An 18,320-nucleotide genomic window follows, 5' to 3' on the forward strand; every position below is an offset into this window, starting at 1 on the left:
CTTTGACTTCTTAGATATGCTCAAACTTTGACTTCTTAGATATGCTCAAACTTTGACTTCTTAGATATGCTCAAACTTTGACTTCTTAGATATGTTCAAACTTTGACTTCTTAGATATGCTCAAACTTTGACTTCTTAGATATGCTCAAACTTTGACTTCTTAGATATGCTCAAACTTTGACTTCTTAGATATGCTCAAACTTTGACTTCTTAGATATGCTCAAACTTTGACTTCTTAGATATGCTCAAACTTTGACTTCTTAGATATGCTCAAACTTTGACTTCTTAGATATGCTCAAACTTTGACTTCTTAGATATGCTCAAACTTTGACTTCTTAGATATGCTCAAACTTTGACTTCTTAGATATGCTCAAACTTTGACTTCTTAGATATGCTCAAACTTTGACTTCTTAGATATGCTCAAACTTTGACTTCTTAGATATGCTCAAACTTTGACTTCTTAGATATGCTCAAACTTTGACTTCTTAGATATGCTCAAACTTTGACTTCTTAGATATGCTCAAACTTTGACTTCTTAGATATGCTCAAACTTTGACTTCTTAGATATGCTCAAACTTTGACTTCTTAGATATGCTCAAACTTTGACTTCTTAGATATGCTCAAACTTTGACTTCTTAGATATGCTCAAACTTTGACTTCTTAGATATGCTCAAACTTTGACTTCTTAGATATGCTCAAACTTTGACTTCTTAGATATGCTAAAACTTTGACTTCTTAGATATGCTCAAACTTTGACTTCTTAGATATGCTAAAACTTTGACTTCTTAGATATGCTCAAACTTTGACTTCTTAGATATGCTAAAACTTTGACTTCTTAGATATGCTAAAACTTTGACTTCTTAGATATGCTCAAACTTTGACTTCTTAGATATGCTCAAACTTTGACTTCTTAGATATGCTCAAACTTTGACTTCTTAGATATGCTCAAACTTTGACTTCTTAGATATGTTCAAACTTTGACTTCTTAGATATGCTCAAACTTTGACTTCTTAGATATGTTCAAACTTTGACTTCTTAGATATGCTCAAACTTTGACTTCTTAGATATGCCCAAACTTTGACTTCTTAGATATGCTCAAACTTTGACTTCTTAGATATGCTCAAACTTTGACTTCTTAGATATGCTCAAACTTTGACTTCTTAGATATGTTCAAACTTTGACTTCTTAGATATGCTCAAACTTTGACTTCTTAGATATGCTCAAACTTTGACTTCTTAGATATGCTCAAACTTTGACTTCTTAGATATGCTCAAACTTTGACTTCTTAGATATGCTCAAACTTTGACTTCTTAGATATGCTCAAACTTTGACTTCTTAGATATGCTCAAACTTTGACTTCTTAGATATGCTCAAACTTTGACTTCTTAGATATGCTCAAACTTTGACTTCTTAGATATGCTCAAACTTTGACTTCTTAGATATGCTCAAACTTTGACTTCTTAGATATGCTCAAACTTTGACTTCTTAGATATGCTCAAACTTTGACTTCTTAGATATGCTCAAACTTTGACTTCTTAGATATGCTCAAACTTTGACTTCTTAGATATGCTCAAACTTTGACTTCTTAGATATGCTCAAACTTTGACTTCTTAGATATGCTCAAACTTTGACTTCTTAGAGCAAACTATTGCTTAGTAATGTTATAAGGGATGGTTCCTATCAAGTTTGGTTTGAAATGAAGTAAAGCATCTTTGAGAATTTATTTTGTCATATAATCATCACTAACTTCGCATCGTACGTATTGGAACGCAATAACTCTGTAACTAGAGCATTGAATTCCTAGCACCCAACTAGAGCAGACAAATACGAACTGCTCCATCAAATGTACAACTTTATCGCCTCAATGTAAATAGTGTACTCAAACTTTCACCTTTACTAGCCGCCTCCAAAGATTTGAAAGAAAAAAAACAAGCCAGGTCGGACGTCCGTAAGGTTGAGTCAACTATCTCTTCTACTCCAGAAGCCGTGAATCTTTCTAATTGAATGCATCATTATTATCGTGTGTATCCCACGTTTGTTTATCATTGGACTTGCATGTCTCTGAAACCAAGGGAAGGTAAGCCAGGAGACAGGAACCACTTGGCGCCGCTTTGGGAAGGGAGGCCACCCATCCATGCTGACAGAGTTATGATAACGAGGGTTCGCCCATCCCGTCAATGTTTAGCGACACTTATCTCCCCTAGAAAGTAGAATCAAAGACAGGAACTGGCAGGGAAAGACACATTTTGACAACTCGAGTTTAAGATAAACCCGTTACAAGTAAATTTCCAGTTAGTCACTATCAAATTGTAATAGTAACAATAGTGGATACAGTGGATAGCGCAATAATGTAACAATATAAAGTATCACAGTGGACTTCATGCAATTACGTAAGAAAAGTGGGCACTAATTGTTTTTACAGCGAAAAAAAAACCTATAGATAAGAATACTTCTTTAAAGGCAACATACAATGTACTGTACAAATATGCTATTTATTTACATCCTTTTTATTCTCTTTAGATACATTACATTATAAGGCTTTGGCCTGTTGTAAATGTACACAAATGTTTGGCTAATTAAAAAAAATATTACATAGCACTTGAGTACGACAAAAACAAAGACAAAACAAAAAACAAGATTACAAAGAGAGTTTGTGTTATCACATGCGGCTTCCATCAAATTCACCAATGTTTTGATCGTTGAAAGAAATTTGGCGTTATTTTTCACATAAAACCAAACAGTGCAACACTTCGTCTTTGATAAGACTTTTTTTTTCGAACTCTTCTAGAATAAGTAGCGTTAAGTGATCACCTAAGATCAGCATGGAAACCTCCCGAAACAGTGTGAGCTGATAACCTAATTTTATTGATTTTTACTCAAATGTTAATTACATTTATTCAAATGTTATTGCACATTTTACAATAATACTTCATTAAAATTATAATCAGACTTAACATCGCATGAACAAGTTTCTTTTGTTATACTTTAATTGGTATAACGTTGTGCTGCATTATTTACTCTTCATCTACCATCTAGATGTGTCTAGGCATATTTGGGCATATATCTAGAGATTTTATTATTATCTTTTCCCATGTGTCTGCTTTTACCAAGTTAAAATTTTTCCAACTTGGTTGTCACCCCCAAAATGGTGTCGACTGGTGCGGAACGCACCTCTCACACCCCCACCCCCCTATTGACGCCACTGCTCCAAGATATATCTCGAGATTTTATTATTATCTTTTTCAATGTGTCTTCTTTTGCCAAGTTAAATTTTATTCCAACTTGGTTGTCATCCCCAAAATGGTGTAGACCGGTGCGGACGGCACCCTTCACACCCTCTTCCCCCTAGTGACGCCACTGTTCCAAGATACCTACTTCTTCCCAACAATTTTTTAATATATTGGAGTAGACGTAGTAAGAAATGAATAAAAAGGGCCTGCAAAGCTTAACAGGTTTCCCATGCGAACAGAATAGGCTAATACACTATTAACCACTAGTAGGCCTACTAATCCTGATCAAAATCGCTCTAGACTCTATTTACTTAATAAGTCTAGACTAGATCCAGAATATAGAATATATATAGAATCTAGATCTAGACAAGTTCTAGATTTCCTGACTAGTTCTAGATATAATATAGATATAGTTTAGATCTGGATCTAGACTCTTCAGAAAGGTCAAGATGATCAAAGAGTTTCTAGCCAAGGACTGTCAGAGTTTCTAGCCAAGGACTGTCAGAGTTTCTAGCCAAGGACTGTCAGAGTTTCTAGCCAAGGACTGTCAGAGTTTCTAGCCACTACACAACAATACAAACAGAAAAGAGAAAGTATTAACACTACACAATATACAGACAGAAAAGAGAAAGTATTAACACTACACAACATACAGACAGAAGAGAGAAAGTATTAACACTACACAATATACAGACAGAAAAGAGAAAGTATTAACACTACACAACATACAGACAGAAGAGAAAGTATTAACACTACACAATATACAGACAGAAAAGAGAAAGTATTAACACTACACAATATACAGACAGAAAGTATTAACACAACTCTTATGTTACAGACAGCTCAATGAAACATTTACCCCATACAACACACTGACCTATCAACCTCATTGAAAACTTGTCAGAAAGTATTATGTCAATTCGATGTTATTTTCCCACATAATGTTTCTAAGACAAGTGATGTTCAAAGCAACACTGTACACTTAGCGCGCTGATGTCTTGAGTTTACGAGGGCTCTTCGAGTAGCGGCCATCAGACCTTCTGAAGGTATCGATGAGAGAAGAGGGTGGTACTCATCCACAGATCGCCTCCCCTTGGCTCACCAGCGCTGAATTATCGAGATTATGTTAATTAGTCAAGAGAAACGTGCTAATGAACAAATTTCGTGGTTCATCAAAAGAAATCGGCGACTTCAAATACTGTCTGACTGCTGCCACTTTAGTCTATTTTGATAGTTCCACAAAAGTATGGCGGATTGTGTGTTTGAGCACGCGTGTGTCTGACTGCAGTGGAATGTTTGTTTACACTCAACTTGACTAAGTATTTCCAATGTAAAACAAGTTACACTTCAAATATTCTCTCTCTAATTGTTGGCTTCCTATTTAAAAGATGTTCAGATAATGAGAGAGGAAGCTGTCAACATTTCTGAAGACACTCCTGCCAGTTCTGCTTTACATTTCCCCTAAGAATAAATTTAAATACTGAACTTTTTTTTGAGTGAAACTGGGTGATGCCGTGCTATTAAAACTCGCAGTGTCAGATTTTCCTCTGGATGTGGTATATTCCTGTCACCGATCAAACTTTTTCTTGATTCTCATTTAACCCCCAAATCAGAATACTTGGCATTGTACTTTTGTGCCTGGTTAATGAATATGAGGGACTTTATTCGAGACCCATTCCCTGGCTCATACTTACACACACACACACACACACACACATCCGATATAAAATCCTTAGTTTAGGTTTAGGCACATGTTTTGTTTCAATCGTGTTTCTTTAACTCATGAAATGTGTGTGATAGCCCTTGGCTGTGTGTGATAGCCCTTGGCTGTGTGTGATAGCCCTTGGCTGTGTGTGATAGCCCTTGGCTGTGTGTGATAGCCCTTGGCTGTGTGTGAGCGTAGGTGTTTAGAATACTCCGGAAAACAAATCATCTTAACGTGTGAAGTATATCAGACACAGACCTACACACACACACACACACGACACATACTAACACAGACAAACCAGACAGGCTCCTGCACGTCAATGTCACGAACACTTTCAAATAGACAAAAATGTTTTCTCTTCTGGTAAGTCTCAGAATAGATTGTGTTCCACAGGTTACAAACTATAAGCCAAATCTAAAACCCTTCTGGTACTGACTACTTTAGTCAACGAAACGGTTTCAATGTGAATCTGTTTAAATATTCAATGTTTTAGATAAGTGGAATCATCAAACCACAAAATTGCTGAATGACTTGAGGGTTAGACTTAAGACTCTGTGATTGATAAGTGCAATCAGTCAAGTAGGTGAGTCACAAATAAAGAGAAGTCTTCAACACTATCAGTGACCTACTGTAACTACAGTTCAGAAACAATTGGACCTCGCTAGGGCTAGCCTGTAATCAAAGGGTAGAGACCAAACAATTCTTCCATTAGATACCAGACCAATTCACTAGAGATAGGCATCTCGTAGCTCAGACCTGTTCAATAGAATATGTGTGGGAAAAGGGGAGGGGGGTCTAGTGTTTGTGGGACGTGGGCATTGCCAGGAGAAAATTACAAACAATTGTTATCATAAGTTTCAGTTCTGATAGTATCATCTTCACGCTTGAATGGTTCTCACTAGTCCAACTAGTCTGTATAATGTATTGAAATAGTATTGTAAATTGTAAGCATTAGACTAGACTGACTTACAACTAGTTAGAAGTCATAGTGGAAATACAAAGCTGATATGACGAGATGGGATAATCCCTCAAATAGTGACTACTTTCTTATGCTCCGTTGAAGCTCACATTTTGTACTGGATTATCTGCTCGAACCTCTGATGACAACAGGCTGGTCAAAGCAAAAAGATAAAGTAAAAGTCATCAAATAAATATCAGTTGAATAATTCAAGTCATTGATAGTAACAGAAACAAAGTCCTTCGACTATCAATGTACTGGAGCTATGAAATAGGACAGTGACACAACTCTGAAGCGTAGATCTACTGACAGATTGTTGAAGGCACGCTGATGGAAACAAAATTAAAGTCAACTTGCCTAACAGAAACACATCTAAAGTCAACTAGTCTAACAGAAACAAATCTAAAGTCAACTAGCCTAACAGAAACAAATCTAAAGTCAACTAGCCTAACAGAAACACATCTAAAGTCAACTAGCCTAACAGAAACACATCTAAAGTCAACTAGCCTAACAGAAACACATCTAAAGTCAACTAGCCTAACAGAAACAAATCTAAAGTCAACTAGCCTAACAGAAACACATCTAAAGTCAACTAGCCTAACAGAAACAAATCTAAAGTCAACTAGCCTAACAGAAACACATCTAAAGTCAACTAGCCTAACAGAAACAAATCTTAAGTCAACTAGCCTAACAGAAACAAATCTTAAGTCAACTAGCCTAACAGAAACACATCTAAAGTCAACTAGCCTAACAGAAACAAATCAAAAGTCAACTAGCCTAACAGAAACACATCTAAAGTCAACTAGTCTAATAGAAACACATCTAAAGTCAACTAGTCTAATAGAAACACATCTAAAGTCAACTAGCCTAACAGAAACACATCTAAAGTCAACTAGCCTAACAGAAACACATCTAAAGTCAACTAGTCTAATAGAAACACATCTAAAGTCAACTAGTCTAATAGAAACACATCTAAAGTCAACTAGCCTAACAGAAACACATCTAAAGTCAACTAGTCTAATAGAAACACATCTAAAGTCAACTAGCCTAACAGAAACAAATCTAAAGTCAACTAGCCTAACAGAAACACATCTAAAGTCAACTAGCCTAACAGAAACAAATCTTAAGTCAACTAGCCTAACAGAAACACATCTAAAGTCAACTAGCCTAACAGAAACACATCTAAAGTCAACTAGCCTAACAGAAACAAATCTTAAGTCAACTAGCCTAACAGAAACAAATCTTAAGTCAACTAGCCTAACAGATAATAATCTTAAGTCAACTACCCAAAAAGAAACAAATGTAAAGACAACTACCCAAAAAGAAACAAATGTAAAGACAACTACCCAAAAAGAAACAAATGTAAAGACAACTACCCAAAAAAAAACAAATGTAAAGTCAACAGTGGAGTGGGTAGGGTGGGAGGAGGAGGAGGAGAATTTGAAAATCCCCACGGGCCCCCATTTGAGCAGGACCTCCAAATAAGTTTTTTCTTTACATTAAACATTAAATATTACGCAAAAAGCAGGGGCCCCCAAAGAGGTCAAGTTTCCGGGCCCCCAAATGATGGAAAATTCCTAGTTACGCCCCTGAAAGTCAACTAACCTAATAGAAACAAATCTAAATGAACTAGTCTAATAGAAACAAATCTAAAATGAACTAACCTAATAGAAACAAATCTAAAATGAACTAGTCTAATAGAAACAAATCTAAAATGAACTAACCTAATAGAAACAAATCTAAAATGAACTAGTCTAATAGAAACAAATCTAAAATGAACTAACCTAATAGAAACAAATCTAAAATGAACTAACCTAATAGAAACAAATCTAAAATGAACTAACCTAATAGAAACAAATCTAAATGAACTAACCTAATAGAAACAAATCTAAAATGAACTAACCTAATAGAAACAAATCTAAATGAACTAACCTAATAGAAACAAATCTAAAATGAACTAACCTAATAGAAACAAATCTAAAATGAACTAACCTAATAGAAACAAATCTAAAATGAACTAACCTAATAGAAACAAATCTAAAATGAACTAGTCTAATAGAAACAAATCTAAAATGAACTAACCTAATAGAAACAAATCTAAAATGAACTAACCTAATAGAAACAAATCTAAAATGAACTAACCTAATAGAAACAAATCTAAAATGAACTAACCTAATAGAAACAAATCTAAAATGAACTAACCTAATAGAAACAAATCTAAAATGAACTAGTCTAATAGAAACAAATCTAAAATGAACTAGTCTAATAGAAACAAATCTAAAATGAACTAACCTAATAGAAACAAATCTAAAATGAACTAGTCTAATAGAAACAAATCTAAAATGAACTAACCTAATAGAAACAAATCTAAAATGAACTAACCTAATAGAAACAAATCTAAAATGAACTAACCTAATAGAAACAAATCTAAAATGAACTAACCTAATAGAAACAAATCTAAAATGAACTAGTCTAATAGAAACAAATCTAAAATGAACTAACCTAATAGAAACAAATCTAAAATGAACTAACCTAATAGAAACAAATCTAAAATGAACTAACCTAATAGAAACAAATCTAAAATGAACTAGTCTAATAGAAACAAATCTAAAATGAACTAACCTAATAGAAACAAATCTAAAATGAACTAACCTAATAGAAACAAATCTAAAATGAACTAACCTAATAGAAACAAATCTAAAATGAACTAACCTAATAGAAACAAATCTATAATGAACTAACCTAATAGAAACAAATCTAAAATGAACTAGTCTAATAGAAACAAATCTAAAATGAACTAACCTAATAGAAACAAATCTAAAATGAACTAGTCTAATAGAAACAAATCTAAAATGAACTAACCTAATAGAAACAAATCTAAAATGAACTAACCTAATAGAAACAAATCTAAAATGAACTAACCTAATAGAAACAAATCTAAAATGAACTAGTCTAATAGAAACAAATCTAAAATGAACTAACCTAATAGAAACAAATCTAAAATGAACTAACCTAATAGAAACAAATCTAAAATGAACTAACCTAATAGAAACAAATCTAAAATGAACTAGTCTAATAGAAACAAATCTAAAATGAACTAACCTAATAGAAACAAATCTAAAATGAACTAACCTAATAGAAACAAATCTAAAATGAACTAACCTAATAGAAACAAATCTAAAATGAACTAACCTAATAGAAACAAATCTAAAATGAACTAACCTAATAGAAACAAATCTAAAATGAACTAACCTAATAGAAACAAATCTAAAATGAACTAGTCTAATAGAAACAAATCTAAAATGAACTAACCTAATAGAAACAAATCTAAAATGAACTAACCTAATAGAAACAAATCTAAAATGAACTAACCTAATAGAAACAAATCTAAAATGAACTAACCTAATAGAAACAAATCTAAAATGAACTAACCTAATAGAAACAAATCTAAAATGAACTAACCTAATAGAAACAAATCTAAAATGAACTAACCTAATAGAAACAAATCTAAAATGAACTAACCTAATAGAAACAAATCTAAAATGAACTAGTCTAATAGAAACAAATCTAAAATGAACTAGCTTCAGCCTGGAATAGTTCTCCATCCAACAGGCTTCAGCATTCAATAAGCGTTTGACCAGCATGATTGTATAACTGTATCATTTGGGTGTCAACCTTTTTTTTGTTATTGTTTGGTGGGATGCTAGGTACCAATACATCTCTAAAGTCTAAATATTTCCGTTGAAGAAACTCGAAAGTGTGGTTTCAATGTTATTGCGAGTACATGAGAAAAGGGAAATAATCAGAGGTAGTTACATTGTAGATTGGTCACTGTATAGGCCTGCTCAGTTGTTGGTCGATTGTACTTCTGACGCTCGACTCCCCACGTGACTCCCCCTTTGACGTTTGATCCCCTAACACGGACCTCTAACTCGTACTCTCCCTACAGAGTTATCGACATCTTGAGCGAACCAATCGCAGCGGCTGGCCGACAGGTGGGAGGAGCTGTTTTTTCCCATGTCTGAATCACAGATTTCTCTCCCCCTTGTTAGAAACCAACGTAATTTGTGCAGCGTTGCTTTCAATTTGCTATAGGAGACAGGCTGAGATGTTTGATAGAGTCAGAGTTATGTCTTCAAGTGACGCTCTTATTTAAAGGCTAACTTTGACAACAATCGGGCCAATGTTTTGACTTTGTGTCTGATCAAATAAGAGAGAAAGATGATTGTGCCCTAGACACACTAAGTCCCTTTTGTTTTGTGAACACTTTCTTTGGATTGGATTACCTGGCTGGTGAGTTGGCACCTACTTTCTACTTTAGTACAGTGTATAGGCGCCGTTACACACATTGGTTCTTGTTGGACATTACAATTTAGACAATTGAACAGTTTCAGAGACTTTGAAATCAAGTTGAGTGCTAACACTAGTAACAGAAGATGGTTGCAGGAATGATTCAAGACACAAGACATTTATTTCAATGTTACTATTGGGCAATGATAGAAATAGGGGCCTACTTTACAAAATGAAAAACATGAAAATAAAACAGTTTTAATTTAATAGAAATGTTTATAGAATAGATTTTTTACTAAACTATGAGATATATCTTTTTGAAAGAAACAAACTTACTAGAAATAGACAATTATTCTGTGCCCCTCCTTATTTAAATAAACTTTTTTGTTTTGATGAGATGATATAATTATGAACATTTGATACATATTCAGTGAGTCAATCTAGTTCTAATATCAGTATAAACGTTGGCTGAATGATGGTGAGCTCTCCTAGGACAGTTCTAGTGACATGTGATCAAACTGCGAGCCAGGGGCTAACAACTCGTTTGTTGAAAGAAGACATTATTTCCCTCATGTAGATCTATTCCTAGAGGCCTAAACAAAATTTGGTTTTTAATTAATAAAAACATAATCCGAAATATTCCGAAATTATTTCTTTCATCATGTGAAGGAATTGACATTCACCAGTCTGGTCATAACTAGTTGATAGTTAGTCTCAGTCTGGTCATAGTTGATAGTTAGTCTCAGTCTGGTCATAACTAGTTGATAGTTAGTCTCAGTCTGGTCATAGTTGATAGTTAGTCTCAGTCTGGTCATAACTAGTTGATAGTTAGTCTCAGTCTGGTCATAGTTGATAGTTAGTCTCAGTCTGGTCATAGTTGATAGTTAGTCTCAGCCTGGTCATAACTAGTTGATAGTTAGTCTCAGTCTGGTCATAGTTGATAGTTAGTCTCAGTCTGGTCATAGTTGATAGTCGCAGCCTGGTCATAGTTGATAGTTAGTCCACCAGCGAATCCAGAACTTTCAAGTTGGAGTGGCATTTTTGTCCCAAACCCTAACCCTAACGCCCAGTAAACCCTAACCTTATGTATATACGCACACACAGCACACATATATGTGTGAGACAAAATTGGTCTATATTATAATTAGACCAGTGTTTCTCAAACCTTGGCTAATCTCCCCCCTACCAAAAAAAAAAAAGGTACGTCGGTGGCTCTTCTCTGTTAGTTCTCCCAGCGGAGTTCGGGGCAGAGCCCGACGCAAGCCGTTTTCTTGCAATTTTAACTGCAGAAACTCAATACCCTGACATCTAAAGCTCATTATTCATCCTATTAAAAAGGCAGATCAAATTTAGTAAAGTAACGTGGGGTCAAGGGCAGATAATGAAGTGTGACAGACATTCGAGACACAAGTACTGAAGTAGGCCTTTTTTGGTCAGAATAAGACGATATAGTATGATGTTTAATTAACATATTTATTCCATCCTGCTGTTATGGTCAGCAGTCGTTGGGGCCTTCCTCTACCTATACCTTCCCCTTTTTGTATCTACCCATTCAGCTGGATACTTTAGTGAAGGCCTCGTTGAGTGCTAGACAGAATGGCAGTTATATGTATGGGGCGTATGAATCAGACAGGGAACCATTACTTATACATGGAGAAATGGTTTCTTGACAGGTCAATGTTGTTTACATTAACGTTTGCGAAACATTGGGGAAAGTTGTTGTTTTTTTTATCTTTCAGTATCTTAAAATATTTTTTGTATTTATTTATTTTACATTTTTTTTTTACTTAACTTAACATGCCTATTGGACATTTTCACTATAAAGTAAACAATGAACAAAAAATGAACAAACACAAGACATTAACCAAGAAACTCAGATTGGGCCCGATCTCTAGCAATCATTTTTTTTTTTTTTGGAAATAATAGCTACAAAAGTCTACATGTAAACAAATTAAACACGCGACGAGAATATATATAATAAACAATATGTTACTATCCAGTGAACCATTTGTCAGTGAACAATTTGTCGGTGAACGAATTGTAGTGAACCAACTGTCGGTTAACAAGTCGTCGGTGAACAAGTTGTCTTTGAGCCAGTTGTCGGTGAACGAATAGTCGTGTGAACGAATCGCCGGGTGAACTAATTGTCGGGTGAGCAAATTGTCGGGTGAACGAAAAGTCGTGAACGATTTGTCGGTGAAAGAAATGTTAGTGAACAAATTGTGTCCCCAGAACGAGGCTAAACGCTTTCTTAGACCGTTTTGACGCACGCAAAATGTCTCATTTTTAATATTTTCAATAATGTTTTTACTTTTTAAAAATTCTATATGAATTTAAAGGCCCCTAACTCTACATTGCAAATAGAAAGGATTTGTTCCTTGAAAAGAAAAGATACCGAAAAGATTGAGAAAGTTGATTTAGATTAAGACTTTAAGGGTCGCCGCAAAAAAAAAAATGTTTTTGAAAAATTATATTTGAAAGAGTTGTTCATTTATAAGAGATTAATTTTGTTCAATTTGCTTGTTTAATTTGCTTGTTCAATTTGCTTGTTTGTAACTTCGTTTGGTTACAGAACTATAATTTAAAGCTCTAACAAATATCGGAAGAGGGAGGATGAATTCAGTAGACCAATTCGATTCGACTCTAAATTGTGTGTATTTTTAGGATTCAAGTAGAACTTGTGAGTTCAAGTCCCAACATTATTTATACAATACAAAAATCTCAGATTGAGTAGAGGTTGGAAAAAGGGCAACTAGAAAAAAATATTTGGGTTCAGAACTCATCTCAATTGTTACTCTTATACTTAAAAGTTTCTTATGAATTCAAACATTTTCCAAAACAAAGTCTTTCTTTAAGTAATTATGACCAATTCATGCGCTATTACATAGACTGTCGCCATATTTGACTATTCTGTTTTAACAGTCATGTCTTCATCAGAAAAGGAGAAGGGCCGGTAGAGTGAAAACGACTTATCATGTAAGCGTTATCTCTCTTTTTTATAATTATTGCTAATGGTTGCATTTGACATTAAAGAATGGGGGTGGGGCGACTCAGTCACTAAAGTACAAAAGAAAAAGTATTGGTCTGTCCGGTGGGGGGGGGGGCACCCCCACGGTCCCACCTGGTACCGACCACCGTCTTTCATTGTAATGATTGTATTTGAGTTTAGACTGTGGTCCAAATGTCAATACGCGGCTTATATTTAACTGATTAATTTGAGTTTAGACTGTGGTCCAAATGTCAATACGCAGCTTATATTCAACTGATTTTGTTCACAAACTATGATCTCTACTTAAACATTGGACCGCCCCCCCCAACTCAAAGGGTTAGTGTGGGGAGGGCAGTAGATGCAATCGGCCCCACCCCCATTCATTACCATACTAGAGGGGCGGGGGCGTCATAATCTCAAAATTGGTTAGAATTTAAATAATAAGTATACATTCTTAACATAAGTAAAGAATTAGTATACAAATTGTATAATTTCTGTATTAAAATTTGCCAACCGAAGAGGAGGGGAGGGGTCGGCCGAGGGGCGAGGATGGCCCCTACCGCCCCTCTTCCCCCCTGAATCCGTTAGTCTCAGTCTGGTCATGCTAGTCATGATTAGTGACCACTGCGAACTATTGTGTAGAAATTTTTCTTAACTCCTCAAACTTGTCTCCTCCCTTTTTTTTTTGGCTGACTCTCGAAACAAAAATGTCTGGTAGAGAAGAAAATGAAACCAATCCAAATATATTACTATCTGAAAAACAGTTTCCACTTCAGTTCTGACACCAAATATGTCGTTGGCATTACACCAATGTCTCGCATTGCTAGAAAACGTTCATGTACAAGGATGGGGGGGGGGGGGGTAATTTTGAACTCAAACAAATGTGTTTTTTTTTCGTTATTTAAAATACAAGTTTTTATCTAGGCGACGTCCAGGTGGCGACGTAAGTAGTCGAATACTATAGCAGGCATTTCTAAGTAAGTCAGGTTCCATAGGTCTTCATCTTCTTTAAAAAAGTCGAAGGCTATTGGTCTAGATCTACACAGAAGTCGGAAGCCATTTGTTTTACATTTTATAAAATATTTTTTTACATATATTTTTACTATACTTTGAGAACCCTTATGGCCTTCAATTGCACCCAAGTAGCAAAATAATAATCAAGCTTAAAAAGCCAATGTGTTCTTATATATCTGACTCCTAAATATTTTCCTACATTCGATAAAAATACCCCCTCGCACACACATACACACCCCCTCAAACACCCCCCCACACATACACACACACCCTCACACATATACATACCCCCTCACACACACATACACACCCCCACAAACAAGCATAATCCGTCAGCTTTTCTAAGACTTGTTTGAACTGCGACACTCTCTAACTTTTGACTCTCACTGTATCAGCAGAAGTCAACAATGACACGTGTTTCAAGTCGTGAGTACACGACGGCTCACGTCTGAAGGAGTCACTGTACACACGTTCTCTAATTGCTGACCTACCGCGTCATTCACAGTTGACTGTGTTATCTAGCCAATAGGATAGGCTAGGGAGCATTTAGATTTGGCTTGGTGAGATACGGGGGCTTTCCCCAGCTTATCAAATCTCTGTCTTAAGTGTGACCTGACAATTGGGAGAAGGACACTCTGGACGTTTTGTCTGTCTCTATTTACTAGCTACACAAGACATTCAGTTCAAACCTACAGGATAAGTGTATCGCTTAACGAACAAGTTGTTTGATTGATGTAAATACATTGCTGTCAGGGCTGTAAGAAACATTCTGTCGATTGGATGTTAAATTTATAAACAATGTTACTAACAAAGTAGACAAAATGTGTTTAACTGTTGCTAGGTAAAACAATGTACTAAACAGGATTGTGACCATAGGACCCAGAAGTCATTCGTGTTTCACTGGCCGATACAGACATTGTCGATGGTGATTGTTATGCCCCTGTAATAATGCCATGATCAGATACACGTCCCTTATATGTTGCAATCAAACTAAGCCTTAGAAGAACAATATCTAGGTTTTTATAGTTAAAGCCATCTAGGTTTAAGTTTTGTTATACGATTAGAAGTTTTGAAAAGTTGCTGCTCGTGCCTACTCACCTCACGTTAGAAATGATTGAACATGCCTTCATGAACACAGGGAACATGCCTTCATGAACACAGGGAACATGCCTTCATGAACACAGGGAACATGCCTTCATGAACACAGGGAACACCTTCATGAACACAGGGAACATGCCTTCATGAACACAGGGAACATGCCTTCATGAACACAGGGAACATGCCTCCATGAACACAGGGAACATGCCTTCATGAACACAGGGAACATGCCTTCATGAACACAGGGAACATGCCTTCATGAACACAGGGAACATGCCTTCATGAACACAGGGAACATGCCTTCATGAACACAGGGAACATGCCTTCATGAACACAGGGAACATGCCTTCATGAACAAAGGGACATGCCTTCATGAACACAGGGAACATGCCTTCATGAACACAGGGAACATGCCTTCATGAACACAGGGAACATGACTTCATGAACACAGGGAACATGCCTTCATGAACACAGGGAACATGCCTTCATGAGCACAGGACAAGCAAAATGAGACTTTGTGTGTGCGTGCGTGCGTGTGTGTGTGTGTGTGTTTGAAAGAGTATGAAGCATGGTGAAAAAGTGGGAGCGCTGGTCAGCCCATGGGCGTAGCCAGGATTTTTTTTTCGCTCATTGAATTTGGCGACAGTAGTTTGCTCTAGAATAATATTGTACAGGTGTTTTTTTTAAACCTCAAAGCTATCTGTAGGGGGGGGGGTTAAACTCAAAACAACCTGGATGGCATTTTAAACTTATAACCCTTTAGAATTTGGTGTGTGTAGTTTGCTTTAACTTTATATTCAAGAGGTGGTTTCTAGCTTCAAATTCAAAACCCTCTGGAAGGGGGGGGGAGTTAAACTCAAACCACTTTTGGCTACGCTCATAGTATCTGGTGACTGTTGTATGCTTTAGTCTTATATTGAAAAGGGGGTTTTATCCACACACAAAATTTCGTAGGGAGTTTTAAACTCAAAATCCCCTTGTGGAAGATGGTGACTGTCATTTGTATCAATTTTGTTTTATAGAAGAGGGGTTTCAACCTCAAAACATTAACATTAAAATCTCACCTAAAATAAACAAAATTAAAGTAAAAAATCGGTTATATAAATTCCCCTCCTTCCTGGGGGAGGGGGGTCATTTCAGGATTGGGAGGGGGGGGGGTAAATAAATCATTAAGTTTCAGACTAGGTCCCAAACGTTGACATAGCAAGTTGACAACAAAAATTAAAAAAACAAAAACAAAATCTCGCAGTAGGAGTGGGGGCTACAATAGGAAGTTGTGATAGTCTGTTCAAGCTCCAGTGGATTCTAATTCTGCGTGAAATATTTCAAACATATAATACATAATACTGGATCTATCTGTCCAATATGTGTTCCAATATGTTAAGTGTTTTTTTTCAAACTTCCTACAAGTTCTGCTCAAATATGTGACACGCAGGTCACGTGACGCACCCTGACCAGATGGGTGTAAATCGTGGCAATGAAGTCCTGTTTCAGAGTGCATCGGATGCCTTTTTGAACGGGCTGGAAGTCCCAGTTGGATGCATTAACCGCATTTACCGCCTCTTTGTGAAGACTATCTTGAGGGCCGCTGGAAGGGCTATACCGTGGTCCTACGGTGGGCAAGAGTTTAGGGCCTTTACAGCTTTTAGCCTTCTCACTACGCTATGATCCTATCCCTTGTCTCACTACGCTATGATCCTATCACTTGTCTCACTACGCTATGATCCTATCACTTGTCTCACTACGCTATGATCCTATCACTTGTCTCACTACGCTATGATCCTATCACTTGTCTCACTACGCTATGATCCTATCACTTGTCTCACTACGCTATGATCCTATCACTTGTCTCACTACGCTATGATCCTATCACTTGTCTCACTACGCTATGATCCTATCACTTGTCTCACTACGCTATGATCCTATCTTATGTCTCACTACGCTATGATCCTATCTTATGTCTCACTACGCTATGATTCTATCACTTGTCTCACTACGCTATGATCCTATCACTTGTCTCACTACGCTATGATCCTATCACTTTCTCACTACCCTATGATCCTATCACTTGTCTCACTACGCTATGATCCTATCACTTGTCTCACTACGCTATGATCCTATCTTATGTTTCACTACGCTATGATTCTATCACTTGTCTCACTACGCTATGATCCTATCACTTGTCTCACTACGCTATGATCCTATCACTTTCTCACTACCCTATGATCCTATCAGTTTCTCACTACCCTATGATCCTATCAGTTTCTCACTTCCCTATGATCCTATCACTTGTCTGGACAGTTGTGAAAAAAGGGAGGGGCTGAATGTTGATCGTTTTTTAAATAAAAATGTGCAAATAATAATGGAGTGGAGTCCCGATAATTCGAACTTCGGTTATCCGAAAGTCCACTAAATCCGAAACCAAAATGAGTCTATTTTTAGGAATAAAAGAACAATAAAGAAAGAGAGAACAGTGAATAAGTTGTACTCCAAATGACAGCACATTTCAAAGAGAGACAAATGTCTTGAAGATAACAAAACAATGTTAGAAAGGTTTCTAAACTCCGTTGTTTGTTTTTTTAAAGTCAATTTTTGTTGTTTAGGAGAAGACCTTTCTTTCCAAACAAAACTACGCCAACGCCTCAGAAACAACGTATTCGCTGGAGCCGAGGCGGTCTGTTCTTTAACGCAGCATAGCGCTACTTGAAAGCTGACGTATTTACACGCTGTACGTAGTGACGTTTATTTGAGTCATAATATCACTTATCCGAAATATTCATTAATATGGGTCCAGTCCCAATCATGTCAGACCATCGGGACTCCACTGTAATAATAATAATGTACATTTTTATGCAGGGACTCTACATATCTCGGGATTAGGTTTTGCTTTCAAGTTTTATGCAGAGTCCTTAACACCCACTACCTTGTTTGATGAGCAAATTGTCTCTTAGACCTTCAGGTCTTGTGTACAACACAACATTAGAGACTAGACCATAATGAGTAGTATACAGCACCTGGTCTCTAGTTCAAATA

General features: G+C 36.2%; 1 protein-coding gene across 1 annotated transcript in view; it reads left to right on the plus strand.

The window, feature by feature from the left end:
• The first annotated feature begins 9,925 nt into the window (after positions 1-9,925).
• Positions 9,926-18,320, plus strand: part of LOC106074855 (transcription factor Sox-10-like) — a 53,523-nt gene continuing 45,128 nt past the window's right edge. Inside the window, exon 1 of the mRNA XM_013235733.2 lies at positions 9,926-10,189. The gene's annotated coding sequence lies outside the window, so the exon portion shown is untranslated. The remainder of the gene's footprint in view (positions 10,190-18,320) is intronic.

The sequence above is a fragment of the Biomphalaria glabrata genome, chromosome 2 (genome assembly GCF_947242115.1).
Source record: "Biomphalaria glabrata chromosome 2, xgBioGlab47.1, whole genome shotgun sequence".
NCBI classification, from domain to species: Eukaryota; Metazoa; Mollusca; class Gastropoda; family Planorbidae; genus Biomphalaria; species Biomphalaria glabrata.